The following is a 16748-nucleotide window of genomic DNA, read 5'->3' as shown; positions in this document are numbered from 1 at the left end:
TTTTTTTTTTTTTTTTTTTTTTTTTTTTTTAGATTTAAATTAATATATTAGTATAATATATTAAATAAATATATATATTTAAAATTAGAATGAGAATCATATTGATTCTTAGATTAAATATTTCTGGAATAAAATATAAATTTAAATATATATTAAAATATATTATTTTAAATTAAACAAAAGATGGTTTGAAAGTTAATATGGTCATGGGAGGCTGAGTTGTAGATACCTTTTAATTTGACGGGTTTCTAAGGTATCTCGTATCCAAATCTAAAGTCTAGAAATGAAATATCATTATCTTATGCATGTGTCATGGTCTTGACTTACAATGTCATTGTCAGCCGTATAGAGGCTACTTGTATTTACCATTATCTTAATACACGACTTGAGTATTTTAAAACTCCACTATTGGAATCAAGGAATGCAAACACATACAAGTACGGATCGTTAAAACTATCATAGAGATGGCCTTAAGTTTAGATAAAATTGTATGTGTATTACTTCTCTACATACAATCCACACGTGCGAGCGTGAGTCGTCGTCGTCATCATCATAGTGTACGTGTTCGTACTCGTCATTATAAATGGAGAAGTAACCCAATGTATATGAATACACAATAGGTTTCATCTTTAAATTGTGACACAACCCAATAGATCATTCAAGTATTACCTTAAGTAACATGCATGCATTGACATTCAAACGTTCTTTTCTCTCACCCTATACATTTCTTCTCGACATCCTCCAACGCTCTTTTCTCTCACTATGCTACCCGATTTGGGTGGCCTTGCACCTCTCGCTACCCCTTCAGAATTGAGGCGTCAGTAAGTTAGTGTGACTTGAAAATGGAGAGATATGACATCACCATTTACTCAAAACTTTAAATCTTCCCCGCCGGCGGTGAGACTACTTGAATACACGACAGAAGAACACCAATTGGCTTACCGTGATGTGCTTCCAGTCATTGTTGTGTTCCACTTTGGCGTCTCGTCTTTCGCACTATGTTACCTAATTTGTAGATCTTGCCGGTTACTTCCTCCAATGAAACACCGTTCGTCTTCCCCTCTCTGTGTATAACTTTTTTCTTTCACTTTTTGCATCATCAGCTCTCTATCTTGTTAGGACTTATCTGCTATCTTGTCACCCTTTTTCGACCTCATTGTTGGATGATGAAAGTCCCACATCGGCTAATTTAGGAAATGATCATGGGTTTATAACTAAGGAATATTAACTCCATTGGTATGAGGCCTTTTGGGGAAGTCCAAAGCAAAGCCATAAGAGCTTATGCTCAAAGTGGACAATATCACACCATTGTGGAGAGTCGTGTTCATCTAACATGGTATCAGAGTCATGCCCTAAACTTAGTCATGCCAATAGATTGACAAATCCTCGAATGTCGAACAAAGGACTCCAAAAAGAAAAAAGGAGTCGAGTAAGGGGAGGCGTGCTTTGTTCGAGGGGAGGTGTTGGATGATGAAAGTCCCACATCGGCTAGTTTAGGGAATAATCATGGGTTTATAAGTGAGGAATACTAACTCCATTGGCATGAGACCTTTTGGGAAGCCTGAGACCTTTTGGGAAGCCCAAAGCAAAGCCATGTGGTCATGGGTTTATAAGTGAGGAATACTAACTCCATTGGTATGAGACCTTTTGGGAAGCCCAAAGCAAAGCCATGTGGACAATATCATACCATTGTGGAGAGTCGTGTTTGTCTACCATGATATCAGAGCCACTCCTCACGGTAGTTCATATATTGGAGAACAATCTTTATAGCCTCCAACCATGGACTCAAAATATCCTTGTGTCACCGGTTCAGATTTACTAGTGCATTCGATTTGCATTGGATTAGGGTGGAGTTTTTAACAGGTTTCATCTGGAATGAAATGACCTTAATTTTTTACTAACCTAGAGTTACTACCACATACATGACATAACTTTTTTATGCCCAAATATTCTTTTGAGATGACTTCATAAAAATGATGTAATGGACTTGTACATTTACTAAAAGGTCTTAAAACAATACAAGAAAAATATTTAAAATAAATTAAAATAAAACACAAAAAAATATTAAAATAACAATGACTGCACTAACATGAAAATAAAAGCAACTGCCTATGCAGGTTCCATGGTCTTTCATGTGATGCCACCATCAACGATACATCGGTGTCTTGTCTTTACCTCAAATAAAAAATAGCACATGACTTGAGTATTTTAAAAAATAATAAGTAGGTGACTCTATTGTTAGGTCAAGGAATGCAAACACATACAATCATGAATAAGAACCTATCATAGTCTCTTAGGTGGCTTCCAGTCCGGACAAATTAGATGCGTAGTAATTTTCTACACACGACCCACACATGCAAACGTGGGAGCACCAGGCAGGCTTGCACACCCCCTGGGCCTGTATGGTCGACCTAGTTGGTTGTAGCCAGACGTCCAGAGGTACAACGACTGTCGTGTATTATGTCAATCATGATAGTTATTATCATCATCATAGTGTATGCGCATGTACTCATCATAAAGGGGAAGTATCCCAATGTAAATGAACATACAATATGCATGAGGTTCTTGTACTTTTCATCTTAATCATTCATGCACCACATCCCCACACATTCTTCACATATGACCCTAGGTAACATGCATGCATAAGCTTTCATACATTCATCATTCATAACATTACAGAGGAGTTCTGCATAAAAAAAACTCTTAATTGTTATACATGTCGTAGCATGTCATATCATTGTGCAACATGACATCTCATACATGCATATTATCATAACATGAGACATCATCATAATATATCATATTGTCATACATCTTATGTCATCATAATATATTACATCATCATAACATATCATAGCATCATAGCATCATAGCATATCACATCATCATAATATATCATGGCATCATACACATATCATAACATTGTAGTATATCACATCATCATAACATATTATTTTGTCGTAACATATCATATCAACATACATGACACGTGCAGGGGCTACTAGGCACATGCCAACATAAATAAGATAAGTTTTTCAGGGAGTAGATAGTAGGGCACTCACTTGGATGACCTTAGCTAAAGTATAGCTAACTCTAAATTAGTTTGCAAAGAGAGGGAAACAAAAAAACCAAAATTGCCAAAGTAGGATGTTTCCTTCAAAGAAGTGAGAGAAAAAAAGGTTGAAATGGGAGAGAGATGTAAACAAAATTTGTCATCATCTTGAGAATATAAATATAATTAATAATTAACAAACACCAATCAATATCAATATCGTATGGCTTTTCTTTAAGAACAAAAATGGCATGAAAACCTAAAGAAAAGTTCAATTAGTGTTGGAGTTTATATTTTTGTTAATTTGACTGTCCCTTCATCTTTTACTTTCTTTAATTATATCATATTATATACATCATTTCACATTAGAGTTAAATCATTAATCTCTTTATATCGGGTTATTGTTGACTAAGTCTCGTGTTATTATTAGTTGTAGGTACTTGTCAATTTCAATTTTAAATTTTTAATAAGGGAAAAAAAATATATTATCATAGAATATATATAAATAATATATTATTTTAGTAGATGGAATAATACCACTAGGGCTAGTAGGCTAATTAATTGAAGTGTATGAAATGTACTAAGCATTGGAAAGGGATTGATGGAATAGATAATATATAAAATAATCATGCACCTTATTATTTTAAATTAAGAGATTCTTTCTAGTGGGTTGTTTTCTTTTATTTTTCTTGTATTTGTTTTTGCTTTCTTTTTTAGTCTCAATACTATTTCTTCGGGACTCAAAAACGAAGTCTTGACACAAAGCTAAACAAAATAGAGGTCAAATAATAGGGTTCAAATTAAATTCATGCATTTTGATGAGATTTCAGCCTCTTTACAAGGGTGTGGAAACCTATCTATACCAGGCAGCGTTTTAAAAACCTTGAGAGGTATCTCAGATATAGACATCAGGCGGTATGCCAGCGAGGATGCTATCCTGGCTAGACCTCGAGGGGGGGGGTGGATTATGAGATTCAAAATTGATTGGAGAGAGGGAGTGTCAGCGAGGATGACTTATCTTATGTATGGTGACACATGTCCCATGACCCTTGAATGTGTCATGTATGTTGATATGATATTATAATGCGTTATGATAATGCTATGATGTTATGAGGATGTGATTTGATATGATATTATGATACGTTACGATGATGCTATAGTGTTATGATGATGTAATGTACTATGGTGTTATGATACGTTAGGATGATGATACAATATGATATGATGACATGAGATGTATGATAATGATATGCGTAGTACAATGATACCTCATGTTACGATGATGTGCATGTATGAATTGCTATGTTGCATTATGATGAAGAGGTTTTTGATACACAACTTCTAAGTGGTGTTATAAATGATGAATATATGAAAGCTTATGCATGCATATTATCTAGAGTAATATGTGAAGGATGTGTGGGCTTGTGTTACATGAATGATTTTAGATGAAAAGTATAGAGATCTCATGCATAATGTATGTCCATTTACATTGGGATACTTTCCCTTTTATGATGAGTACGGAATGCGTACACCATGATGATGTTGATCATGATGATCACGCCTTGCATTATATTCGAGGGTCTGTTGCACCTTTGGACGTCTAACTACAGTCAACTAGCCCAACCATGCAGGCTGAGGGGGTGTGCAGGCCTGCCTAGTGGACTCATGTTCACACAGGCGGGTCATGTGTAGGGATGTAACGACCCTAAATTTCTGCTTACATAGAGTTGCTGCCGTCATCATCATCTATACTTATATGAGAAATTAAACATTTAAAACTTCATCATAAAACATAAACTTCATAACACTCTCATGGACTTATATGTATTAAAAAAACATCTTTAAAATGACACAATGAAATTGATATGAACCAAGAGACATTAATCATACAATATGCTTCAATGAAGATGTGAAGAAAATATTGTTGAAATTATCAAAAGATATTTCAATTCATGCCACATTGAAGAAGAATGAAGTTTCATGTTTTGAATTTTGGGTGGAGTACAATTTAGAGTAATTTAGAGTTGTTGTATTTCATTAATGTATTTTAAGACTTTTTATTTACTTTAGGTTACAATTACATCATGGTTAATTATATCCATTAAGTATGAATGTTACAACTCTTGGAATGCATCTAATAGTTTCATTTTGAGGTTATATAAAGCCATGTATGTTGTATTTGTAGGTAGACTTGGAAAATATATATAAAAGGAGCATTTGTGCTTTCTTTAGCCAATAGCTAAGTTTATTTGCAATTCTATGTAGTTTAGGTTGCATGTAGAATCATTCAAGCTCGACATGATCAATCTTGCTTGTGGAGTGATTCGAATCTCAAACAAGTGTTTGAGATATTTGAACAACAAGAATCATTTAAGCTAGACATGATCGATCTTGCTTGTGGAGTGATTCGAATCTCAAATAATGTTCTTGCCTTGAGATATTCGATCAACAAGGTAATCCGAATCGTACTCCACTTGTAGTGGTTTCTTATCTTATCATTTGGTATCAAAGCTTCAGGCTCAAGATCAGATATATGTTTTCTTTGTGTTTCTTTTCAATTTGTGCTTTTCTTTTTTTTTAAAAAAATGATAAGATAAGGAACCACTACAAGGGGAGTGAGATTCGGATTACCTTGTTGATCGAATATCTCAAGGCAAGAACATTGTTTGAGATTCGAATCACTCCACAAGCAAGATCGATCATGTCGAGCTTGAATGATTCTTGTTGATCAACTATCTCAAGACAATAACACTTGTTTGAGATTCGAATCACTCCACAAGCAAGATTGATCATGTCGAGCTTGAATGATTATACATGCAACCTAAACTACATACAATTGCAAATAAACTTAGCCACTGGCTAAAGAAGAGCACAAATTCTCCTTTTACTATATTTCCAAGTCTCTTACAGATACAACATACATGGCTTTATATAGCCTCAGAATGAAACTACTAAAGGCCAAGAGTTGTAACATTCATACTTAATGACCTTAATTAACCTAATTGTAACTAAAGTAAATTAAAAGTCTTAAAATACATTAATGAAATACAATAACTCTAAATTACTCTAAATTGTACTCCACCCAAAATTCAAAACATGAAACTTCATTCTTCTTCAATGTGGCATGAATTGAAGTATCTTTTGATAATTTCAACAATATTTTCTTTACATCTTCATTGAAGCATATTGTATGATTGATGTCTCTTGGTTCATATCAGAAATATTAAATTAAATAAATAAACGTAAAAATTAAAAACACTCTATTCTAACCTCAGTCTAAGAAAATAAACTCGACTCCCCTATGCATGTGTCATAGTCTAAAATTGCAATGTCGTCGTCAGCTATACATGAATGTCTTGCTTTTACCTAAAATAGAAATAACACATGGCTTCTGTATTTTAAATAAATACTCAGTAAGTGACCCCACTATTGGGGTTAGGGAATGCAAACACACTCATGATCTAGGGATCTATCATTAAAAATCATCATAGAGGTAGCCTCGAATCTAGACAAATTGGATGTGTAGTGCTTTCTTACACATGACCTACACATGCGAGCGTGGGTCCCTAGATGCATTGTGTCACGGTCATGCTAGTCTGGGCGTGTTGCCCATGGCCGCATGCCCATGGCAAGCCAAACCCTTGTCATGTATTTTCATTCTAGTGTTTTTACTTTTATAGTTCTAGGGCATATGACGCCTTAAAAATATTATGTCTAGGCCAGCCAGACATGAAATGCCTCAGAATGTACTATAGGGGGATATGACTAGTTGTCAACTTCTCCCTACCCAAGGTTATATATGCTAAGCCGTTGTTATCTCTCTCTTGCTTGCTTATATAACATCTCTTTCAAAATTATCTCTCTACCCTCGTTTTCTAAAATCTTCTTTTAAAACCGAGGCTAGAGGCTCGATCATATGTCGCTTAGCCGTAGGCGACGCAAGAACAAATTGGCTTAGCTCACTTGTCGTTGGAAAGTGAGTGTCGCACAATCGCTAGTCTGTTGCCTTCAAAAGTGCGATTGTGTTAAGTGGTATCAGAGCTTTGTTAGCTCCGTGATACAGTAAAGACCGAAACCATGTCGGCGACAAAGTCGACACCCAAAGTACAAGCCGACCGGCTTACGCTAATAGAGGAGGAAATGTTGTTCCTCAAAGAAGTCCCTGACACCCTCCGCTTCCTAGAAGCATGGGTGACCGAATTGAGTGAGAAAGTCGTAGAAATCGACGCAATGGGCAACCGCCTGGATGGGTTGCCAATCGTAGAATTGATGTTTCGAGTGACCTTGCTCGAAGAAAGAGTTTCTCCTACGAGCAGCCCAAAACCGTCTGGCAGTCTGGATAGTTCTGTCGCGCACAAGGAAGGACGTGTTGAAGATTTCGACGTGCTACAAAATACAACGATGAGCTTGTTCAATGGATTAGCTGATGAATTCAGAACAACAATCGACGACATCCAAGAAAGGATGGCCTCCATGGGCACTCGAATTGAAGTGACCATGAAAGCCCTGGAGAACGTCACGGCTGGGCAAACGAATGCAGGGTCCAACAAACTAAGATTTCCAGATCCTAGAGCCTTTAAAGGGAATCGGGATGGCAAAGAGTTGGAAAACTTCATCTTTGATGTTGAACAGTACTTCAAAGCCACAACGGCTTGTACCGACGACAAGAAGGTGACCGTAGCCTCGATGTATGTCATAGACGACGCCAAACTGTGGTGGCGTACGAAGGTGCAAGACATCGAGGATGGATTGTGCACCATTGACTCGTGGGAGGACCTCGAGAAAGAGTTGAGGGACCAATTCCTCCCCGAAAACGCAGGACATATAGCAATGGAAAAACTAGTAGCCCTGAAACATACTAGAGGCATACGGGACTATGTCAGATAGTTCTCAACCCTGATGTTAGATATCAGGGGCACATTAGAGAAGGACAAGGTGTTTTTCTTTATAAATGAGTTACAGCTGTGGGCCAAAACAAAGCTACATGAGAACAAGGTCCAAACCCTAGCTGCCGCAATGGCCTGTGCCGAGAGACTCCTAGACTATGGGAACGAAGCGGGATCCCAAAGAAGAATGACACCAGCCCCAAATACTAGGGGCAAGAAATACAAGCCACCAGGTCATCGAAATGGAAGCCCCAACAGACCGAATGGAGGTAACGATAGACCAAGCGGATGGACAGATAGACCTCCTCAGAACAACCAAGCGGGGACATCTCGAGGACCTTACCATCAAAGGAACCACCTGACGATGCCTTTACAATGCATGTTGTGTAAAGGTCCCCACAAAGTATCTTACTGTTTTCATATGGCCTCTCTCACTGCGCTCCAAGTGTCCATTCAAGAGAGCAATGACGCAAGGGTCGAGACTATGCTAGACAAGAAGGAAGATCAAGACAATCCCCGAAGGCGCGCTTAAATTCTTGTCAGCCTTCCAACGGAAGGTCGAACCGAAGAAGATAATAGAGAAAGAGCTCATGTTCGTAGATGCAACAATAAATTCTCGACCGAGCAAGAGCACTCTGATAGATTCAGGAGCGTCCCACAACTTCATCGCCGATTAAGAAGCCCGAAGATTGGGACTCACCATAGGAAAGAACCCGGGAAAAATGAAAGCTGTCAACATTGAGGCCTTGCTTATTGTGGGAGTTTCCAAAATAATCCCCTTCAAAATAGGGGATTGGACAGGAGAGCTAGATCTTGTCCTAGCTCGCATGGACGACTTTGATGTGGTACTTGGGATGGAGTTCCTCCTAGAACACAAAGTTATCCCAATGCCACTGGTAAAATGCTTGGTGATCACCGACCGCAACCCCACAGTAATACCTGCAAGCATCAAGCAACCAGGTAATCTTCGAATGATCTCGGCCATACAATTGAAAAAGGGACTCGCACGAGAGGAACCTACATTTATGGCCATACCACTGATGGAAGAAGCGACCATCGAAGAAACTATCCCAAATGAAATCAAGGAGGTACTAAACAGCTATGCTGACATAATGCCAGAGAGCTTACCCCAAACATTACCACCTCGTCGAGGCATTGATCACGAAATCGAACTCATCCCCGGGGTTAAACCGCCAGCGAAAAACGCATACCGGATGGCTCCGCCCGAGCTAGCCGAATTAAGGAAGCAACTGGATGAGTTGCTGAAGGCGGGATTCATCCGCCTGGCAAAGGCACCCTAAGGAGCCCCCGTACTATTCCAGAAGAAGAAGGATGGGACGTTGCATCTGTGCATAGACTATAAAGCCTTAAACAAGGTGACGGTACGCAACAAATATCCGCTGCCGATAATATTCGACTTGTTCGACCAACTTCACGAGGCCAAGTACTTCATGAAGTTGGACTTACGATCAGGGTATTACCAAGTACGTATTGCCGAAGGGGACGAGCCCAAGACGACGTGTGTAACAAGATACGGGACCTTCGAATTCCTAGTAATGCCCTTTGGCTTGACAAACGCCCCAGCTACTTTCTGCACGTTGATGAACCAAGTTTTCTACAAATACTTGGATCAGTTCGTCATAGTATACCTCGACAACATAGTTGTTTACAGCACAACCCTAGAGGAACACAAAGTGCACTTGAAGCTGGTGTTTGACAAGCTGCGATAGAACCAACTGTATGTCAAGAAAGAGAAATGTGCATTCGCACAAACATGCATCAACTTCCTTGGACATGTCGTCAAATGTGGACAGATTAGTATGGATAGCGATAAGATAAAAGCTATCCAAGAATGGAAGGTTCCTACTTTTGTATCCGATGTGCGGTCCTTCTTAGGATTAGCCAACTACTATAGGCGGTTCGTCGAAGGGTTTTCACGATAAGCCGCCCCCATTGACAGAGCTGTTGAAGAAAGACCACCCTTGGTCGTGGTCAAATGATTGTCAAATGGCCTTTGAAGATCTGAAAACAACCATGACGAGGGGTCCTATCCTCGGATTGGTAGATGTTACAAAGCTATTTGAAATGGAAACAGATGCTTCCGACTTTGCCCTAGGTGGGGTTCTTATTCAGGAAGGCCACCCCATTGCTTATGAAAGTCGAAAGCTCAATGACGCCGAACGGAGATACACTGTCTCCGAGAAAGAAATGCTGAATATAGTCCATTGCCTTCGAGTCTGGAGACAGTATCTCTTGGGATCACAGTTCGTACTGAAGACGGATAACAACACCATTTGCCACTTCTTTGATCAACCAAAATTGACGGCAAAACAAGCTCAGTGGCAGGAGTCGTTGGCCGAATTTGACTTCAAGTTCGTACACAAAGCAGGAAAGAGTAATCAAGCAGCCGACGCACTGAGTCGGAAGGGTGAACATGTGGCCTTGTGCATGTTAGCCCATATTCACTCAAGTAAGATCGATGGATCGATGGATCGATGCGCGACATCATCAAGAAACATTTACATAAAGACTCATCGGCCAAAGCCGTCGTCGAACTAGCTAAAGCTGGGAAAACATGATAGTTTTGGGTTGAGGGAGACCTTCTGATGACAAAAGGAAACAAATTGTATGTTCCAAGAACGGGAGAACTGAGAAAGAAGGTCATTCAGGAATGTCATGATACCTTATGAGCGGACACCCCTGGGTGGCAAAGATCATACGCCCTAATAGAAAAAAGGGTACTTCTGGCCAAACATGCGAGACGACATCATGCAATACACCAAGACGGGCCTCATCTGTCAACAGGACAAAGTCGAGAAAGCCAAAGTCTCAGGACTCTTGGAACCTCTACCTGTGCCAACAAGACCCTGGGAAAGTGTATCTCTAGACTTCATAACACACCTCCCAAAAGTCGAGGAATATGATTCCATCTTGATTATCGTAGACCGATTCTCAAAATATGCGACGTTCATCCCCACTCCCAAATTATGCTCGGCTAAACTCACAGCCTAACTATTTTTCAAACACGTCGTAAAGTTATGGGGCATTCCGTCGAGCATCATCAATGATAGGGATGGCAGATTCATTGGGACATTCTGGACTGAGTTATTCGCCTTCTTGGGAACAACCTTAAATATCTCCTCGAGTTATCACCCTCAAACCGATGGACAGACAGAACGGTTCAATTGCTTGCTCGAAGAATACTTACGTCACTTGGTCGACGCTCGCGAGAAGAACTGGATACAACTATTAGATGTCGCCCATTTTTGCTTCAATTGTCAAACCAACTCATCTACGGGAAAGAGTCCCTTCGAAATTGTGTAGACGACAACCGATCTTACCCCATATTATTGACCATCCTTATGCAGGGAAAAACCCTCAAGCTCACAACTTCACAAGAGAATGGAAGCAGACAACTAATATAGCCCGGGCATATTTAGAGAAGGCTTCCAAGCATATGAAAAAGTGGTCGGATAAGAAGCGTTGCCCCCTTCAATTTCGAGCAGGAGATCAAGTTCTCATCAAGCTGAAACTAGAACAGATCAGATTTCGCAGCCGAAAGGACCAGAGACTAGTTCAAAAATATGAAGGCCCAGTTGAAGTCCTTAAAAGATCGGGGCTACCTCCTACCGAGTTGCACTACCCGCATGGATAAAAATTCACCCAGTAATTCATGTGAACAACTTGAAACCATACCACCCTGACCCAGATGACGACCAACGAAATGCAATCACGAGACTGAGCATCGATCTGAAGCAAAAAGAAACAAAAGAAGTAGAGGAGATCATCGCCGACAGGGTTAGGAAGATAGGAAGACCTGTACGGACTATTCGTGAATTCCTTGTCAAATGGAAGAATCTTCCTACAGAGAAAACCAGCTGGGAACGCGCCGAAGATATGAACTCCGCCGCCACCCACATTGCAAGGTTTGAAAGTAGTCGGTTGACAGGGACGTCAACCAATTAGGTGGGGGAGGATGTCACGGTCATGCTCGTCCAAGGCGTGTTGCCCATGGCCGCATGCCCATGGCAAGCGAAACCCTTGTCATGTCTTTTCATTCTAGTGTTTTTACTTTTGTAGTTCTAGGGCGTATGACGTCTCAAAAGTATCATGTATAGGCCTGCCAGACATGAAATGCCTCATATTGTATTATAGGGGGATATGACTAGTTGTCAACTTCTCCCTACCCAAGGTTATATAAGCTAAGCCGTTGTTATCTCTCTTTTGTTTGCTTATATAACGTCTCTTTCAAAAATCTCTCTTTCTAAAATCTCTCTCTACCCTCGTTTTCTAAAACCTTCTTTTAAAACCGAGGCTAGAGGCTCGATCATACGTCGCTTGGCCGTAGGCGACACAAGAACAAATTGGCTTAGCTCACTTGTCGTTGGAAAGTGAGTGCCGCACAATCGCTAGTCCGCTCCTTCAAATGTGCGATTGTGTCACTTTGCACCCTCCTAGACTTTTTGTAGTCGAGCAAGTTGTCCATAGCGACATCTGAAAGTTAGACGACCCCTAAGTGTCATGCGAGGCATGACCATCATCATCACCATAGTATATGCGTCTGTACTCATCATCATAAATGGGGAAGTATCCTGATGTATATGAACACATAAAATGCATGAGGTCACTATACACCATTCATACATTACTTGGTTGAATTAGGTCGAAGCTATTACAATTCCTTGATGCTACCTTAACATTGCTCTCTGAAATTTAATTCTGCCTAAAGAGTCAAACAATTATAAGTTAGAATTCTAAATTGGTTCACTTACATAAAATAATTTGAACTTACTCCTAATAATTTAAACTCCTAGTAATTTAAATGGACTAAGATTAATTTTGCAAAAAATAATTTAAACTTACTCCTAATAATATAAACTAATTATGCATAAATAACTTACCCTTTAATTAGTTAAAAGGTAGTTATACTAACCTTAAAAGCTTCCAAAAAATTGAAACTAACAGGAAAGGGTCTGAGCACCAAACCCAAGCTGTACTAGCCAAAATGTTGGCCTTGAGCCGTCAAAAAGTGTACTCTATAGGACTGGCTCAAACCGTTCAAGTGGGATGCTCAAATGAAGTGAGGGACTTCCGTTCTCGAAGCTAACCTCTTCTGAACTTTAAACAATGTGGGACAATCCATTTTCCTCTTCTTTTTTTTCCCTAATATTTTGGGTTATTCCAAGGCAAGTACTACACATCAAATTTTTCTTGACTTAGCTACACCTATGATGGTTTTAAATGATAGGTCTCCTAATCATAATTGCATGTGATTACATTCTTTGACCTCAATCCTTGGATCACTTACCGAGTATTTCTTAAAATATTTAAGTCATGTAGTACTTTTATATTTAAAATAAAGGCAAGACACTCGTATACAATTGACGACAAACATTACAATTAAAGACCATAGAACTCACATAGGATAGTTGCACTAAACTTGGTAGATTTTAGATTAGTAATAAGACATTGTTACTTTTATATTTAACTAGGTTTATATTTGCATTGTTTTAAGATTTTCTCTTAAACAGGTAAGTCTATGACATTGTTTATAAAAAGTTATATATGAATGTTTTCGCATTAGAAGTTACATATTGTACATGATAACGAGTCTAGCTCCCTTTGAAATTAGAGTCATTACACCTCACTTTACTTTGCTACTACAATATCTAAAACGTCTTAACATAACCGATTAATTTTGGATACGTGTAAAACCTAAAGAGTAAGAATTAATGTGCCTTTGACTGAAAATTAAGAAAATATATTTTTGTGATGTCGTTTTGTGTTCCTTCAACCCATTCATACGTATTGATTGGAACCACATCAATATAAATTAGTAGTTTTTATAGAGAATCTTTTTTGCAAAACTAGTCCCTACATTATATTGCTAAAAATAAATAAATAATTATATAAATCCTTTAAAAATATATTGTGTACCTTAATTTGGTCTTCTTTATATTCTACTTAACATTAATTAAATATTTAATGGCATGATTTTCAAAATATAATATAATTTTTTAAAGAATTTTGACCAATTTTCAATTTATTTCTAAGATATTTAAAAATTAGAGACACACTTATTGAAGTAGGAGTTTAGGAATATGGTAATGACTTGTTTATTTATCTGTCACACATACATAAATAAATAATGAAGAAAAAGAAGATAGAGCATCATATTATTGGCAATAAAATAATATTGATAGAAATACCATCCACCTACCAATGAAATATTATATATAAATAAACAAACATGGCATGGTATGGTATGATATGATGCATGTGCAAATGCATGGTGCATATATATATATATATGAGAGGAGGAATAATATATAAATTAAAGACGAAAAAGGACAGACATACTCATTCTCAAATTATAGGTTAGATCCGCATAAATAGGCTATTCGCATTCTCATGCAAATTTTAAATTATATGTATTAAAATTTAATATAATGTTTAAATTTTAAAAAAATAATAATAATAAAGAAAAAGAACAGACAAAGGCACTGTTGAGCGTTGACCAAACAGGATAAGGCCACGGTGGTGAGTGAATCTTTCTGACTATACTTTGGCTCTCTGTTTTGTTTTTATTTTTATTTTTTCATTTTTCCAATGGGATTTTGATGTTCAACATGTGGGAAGCTGATCATGGAACCTCTATTTCTTCTTATTTTTTAGGATGTAAGAATTTAAATTTACATTATTTAAGAATATTTAGGGAATCTCGTGGCTTTCTGCTTTTGAAATTCTTAGTCTAGGGACCATATATTGAAGATTGTTGTTCGAGAGGAGAATTGTATTAAGAAGAAGATCACGAGTATATAAATAAATGTCACAACTTCTATCCGTACGAGACATATCAAACATTTTGAGAGTTTTGTGTGAAAGTTATCTAACTGTGATGTCCCACGTTGGTTGAAAAGGAGAACAAACCACCATTTATAAGGGTGTGGAAGCTTTCCCTTAACAGACGCGTTTTAAAGCCTTGAGCAGTAACGTTGATGTCAACTCCTAATAAACATTGTTTCTACGGATTAACGGGACATTTGAATACATAGAATTAAAATAATAATAAGATAAGAAAATATCCAAGTTGCATATGCATGGGCAGAAGTAAATTAAATACCCAACTAGAATCTGCCTAAAAATGGGGTGCAAAGGCTCATGACATCCGTGATTTAAAGCCAAGAAAATGCCTCTATCAAGCTAGCTAAGATACACATGAAAGGGAGCAAAATCAAGGCCTCATCCCTTCCAACCGTATGAAGCAATGCACGTGGAAGGAATGAAAACACCAAACCCAACTCTTCTTTCCCATTCTCTTTTTCATATCGACCATTCTAAATCACACGCTGTATCGTACTTTCTTTTTGTTCGTTGTGCATCATCAAGTAAAAAGAAAAAGAAAAATTCAAACCCTGCACATATCAATCTTAATAATAGTTCCTGATGAATAAGAAAAGTCTAATAGAGCTCTAATATGAATTTTCACTATGACTATACATTCGAGACTCACAACTTCAATTGATATGACTAAATTATGATAAAGGTATGGATCGGATATGAACCACTCGATCATTCTCTCTCTTTCTAGAGTGATAAAGTCCGTGATTCTTTTCTCATCCACACATGCTAGACGATGTGTATATATATAAAAATGTAATTAGGATTATATAATAGTTATAAGAAATATAATGAATATGATCCACCCATTTATATATTATTTTTTTATGGGAATTATTAATAAAATAGAATCAATAGAAATATGAAAGACATCTTTTGTGGACGCCAAAATTCTTTTCATAAAATTATTACTTCTAGTTTTGTCCAAATCTCTCACATTTTCCCAACTATATAATAAAATGCATAAACTTAAGGGCCCTCTTTTTTTTCTCTCTCTCATCTTTAATTTTTTTTTTTTTTTTAAGATTAAATGTTTTAATCGATTAAATTACATTTTTAGGTGTTCTTTCAACATTAATTCTTTTTTTTATTATTTATTTATAATGATTTTAAATATCCAGTGAAAATAGAGAAAAATGTAACTAAATATCAAAATAAAATTGACACGAAAAAAATTATTTAAAATGGATTAAGTGTTGATTTATAAATTTAAATAATTTTTTTATATCTATTAGTTTTTAAAAATATTCAATGATATTCACACAATATTGAGACTAAAAACGTTCGTGAGTTGGATTCGTCGAGTTGAGACATTTTTTTCGACTCAACCTATTGTTCAAGTGTGTATATATAATTGTATCGTATGAATATATATATATATATATATATATATATATATATTTTAAAAAAAATAACAATAAATTTATGTTGGCTTAGGTGAATTGAGCTCCCATTTATAAAATTTTTATTTATTTGAATTTACGTAATGTGTATATTTTTATTTATTGTGTTATGCGACACGAGAGCCTTCATTTAACTGCCCTAAGTTGAAAACAAAATAATTGTAATAATTTATGGGTTTATTTCTTTAAATTAATGTAATTGATTTACTATAAATTTATAAAAAGTGTAATAATTTATTTTGTAATATATTTCTAAATTATAAGGGGGTATGGGAAAACTTGCTTTTATTTTAATTTACATATTTGGATTCATTCCAAACCGACAAGAGTTATATTTTAATAATGTTATGTAGACATGGGATGTGATGGGATGCATGGGATGTGAGATGTATGATGCACATGATTATTATGCCCTAATTTAAGCAAGCTGAGTGTCACACATGATGAGATGCATAGTTCATGAAGCTTCATTTGAAGTTTCCCAACACATCATATCTCTACCACACA

Source organism: Cucurbita maxima, unplaced genomic scaffold (genome assembly GCF_002738345.1).
Source record: "Cucurbita maxima cultivar Rimu unplaced genomic scaffold, Cmax_1.0 Cma_Scf00030, whole genome shotgun sequence".
Classification (NCBI taxonomy): Eukaryota; Viridiplantae; Streptophyta; class Magnoliopsida; order Cucurbitales; family Cucurbitaceae; genus Cucurbita; species Cucurbita maxima.
This window is presented reverse-complemented; position numbering follows the sequence as displayed.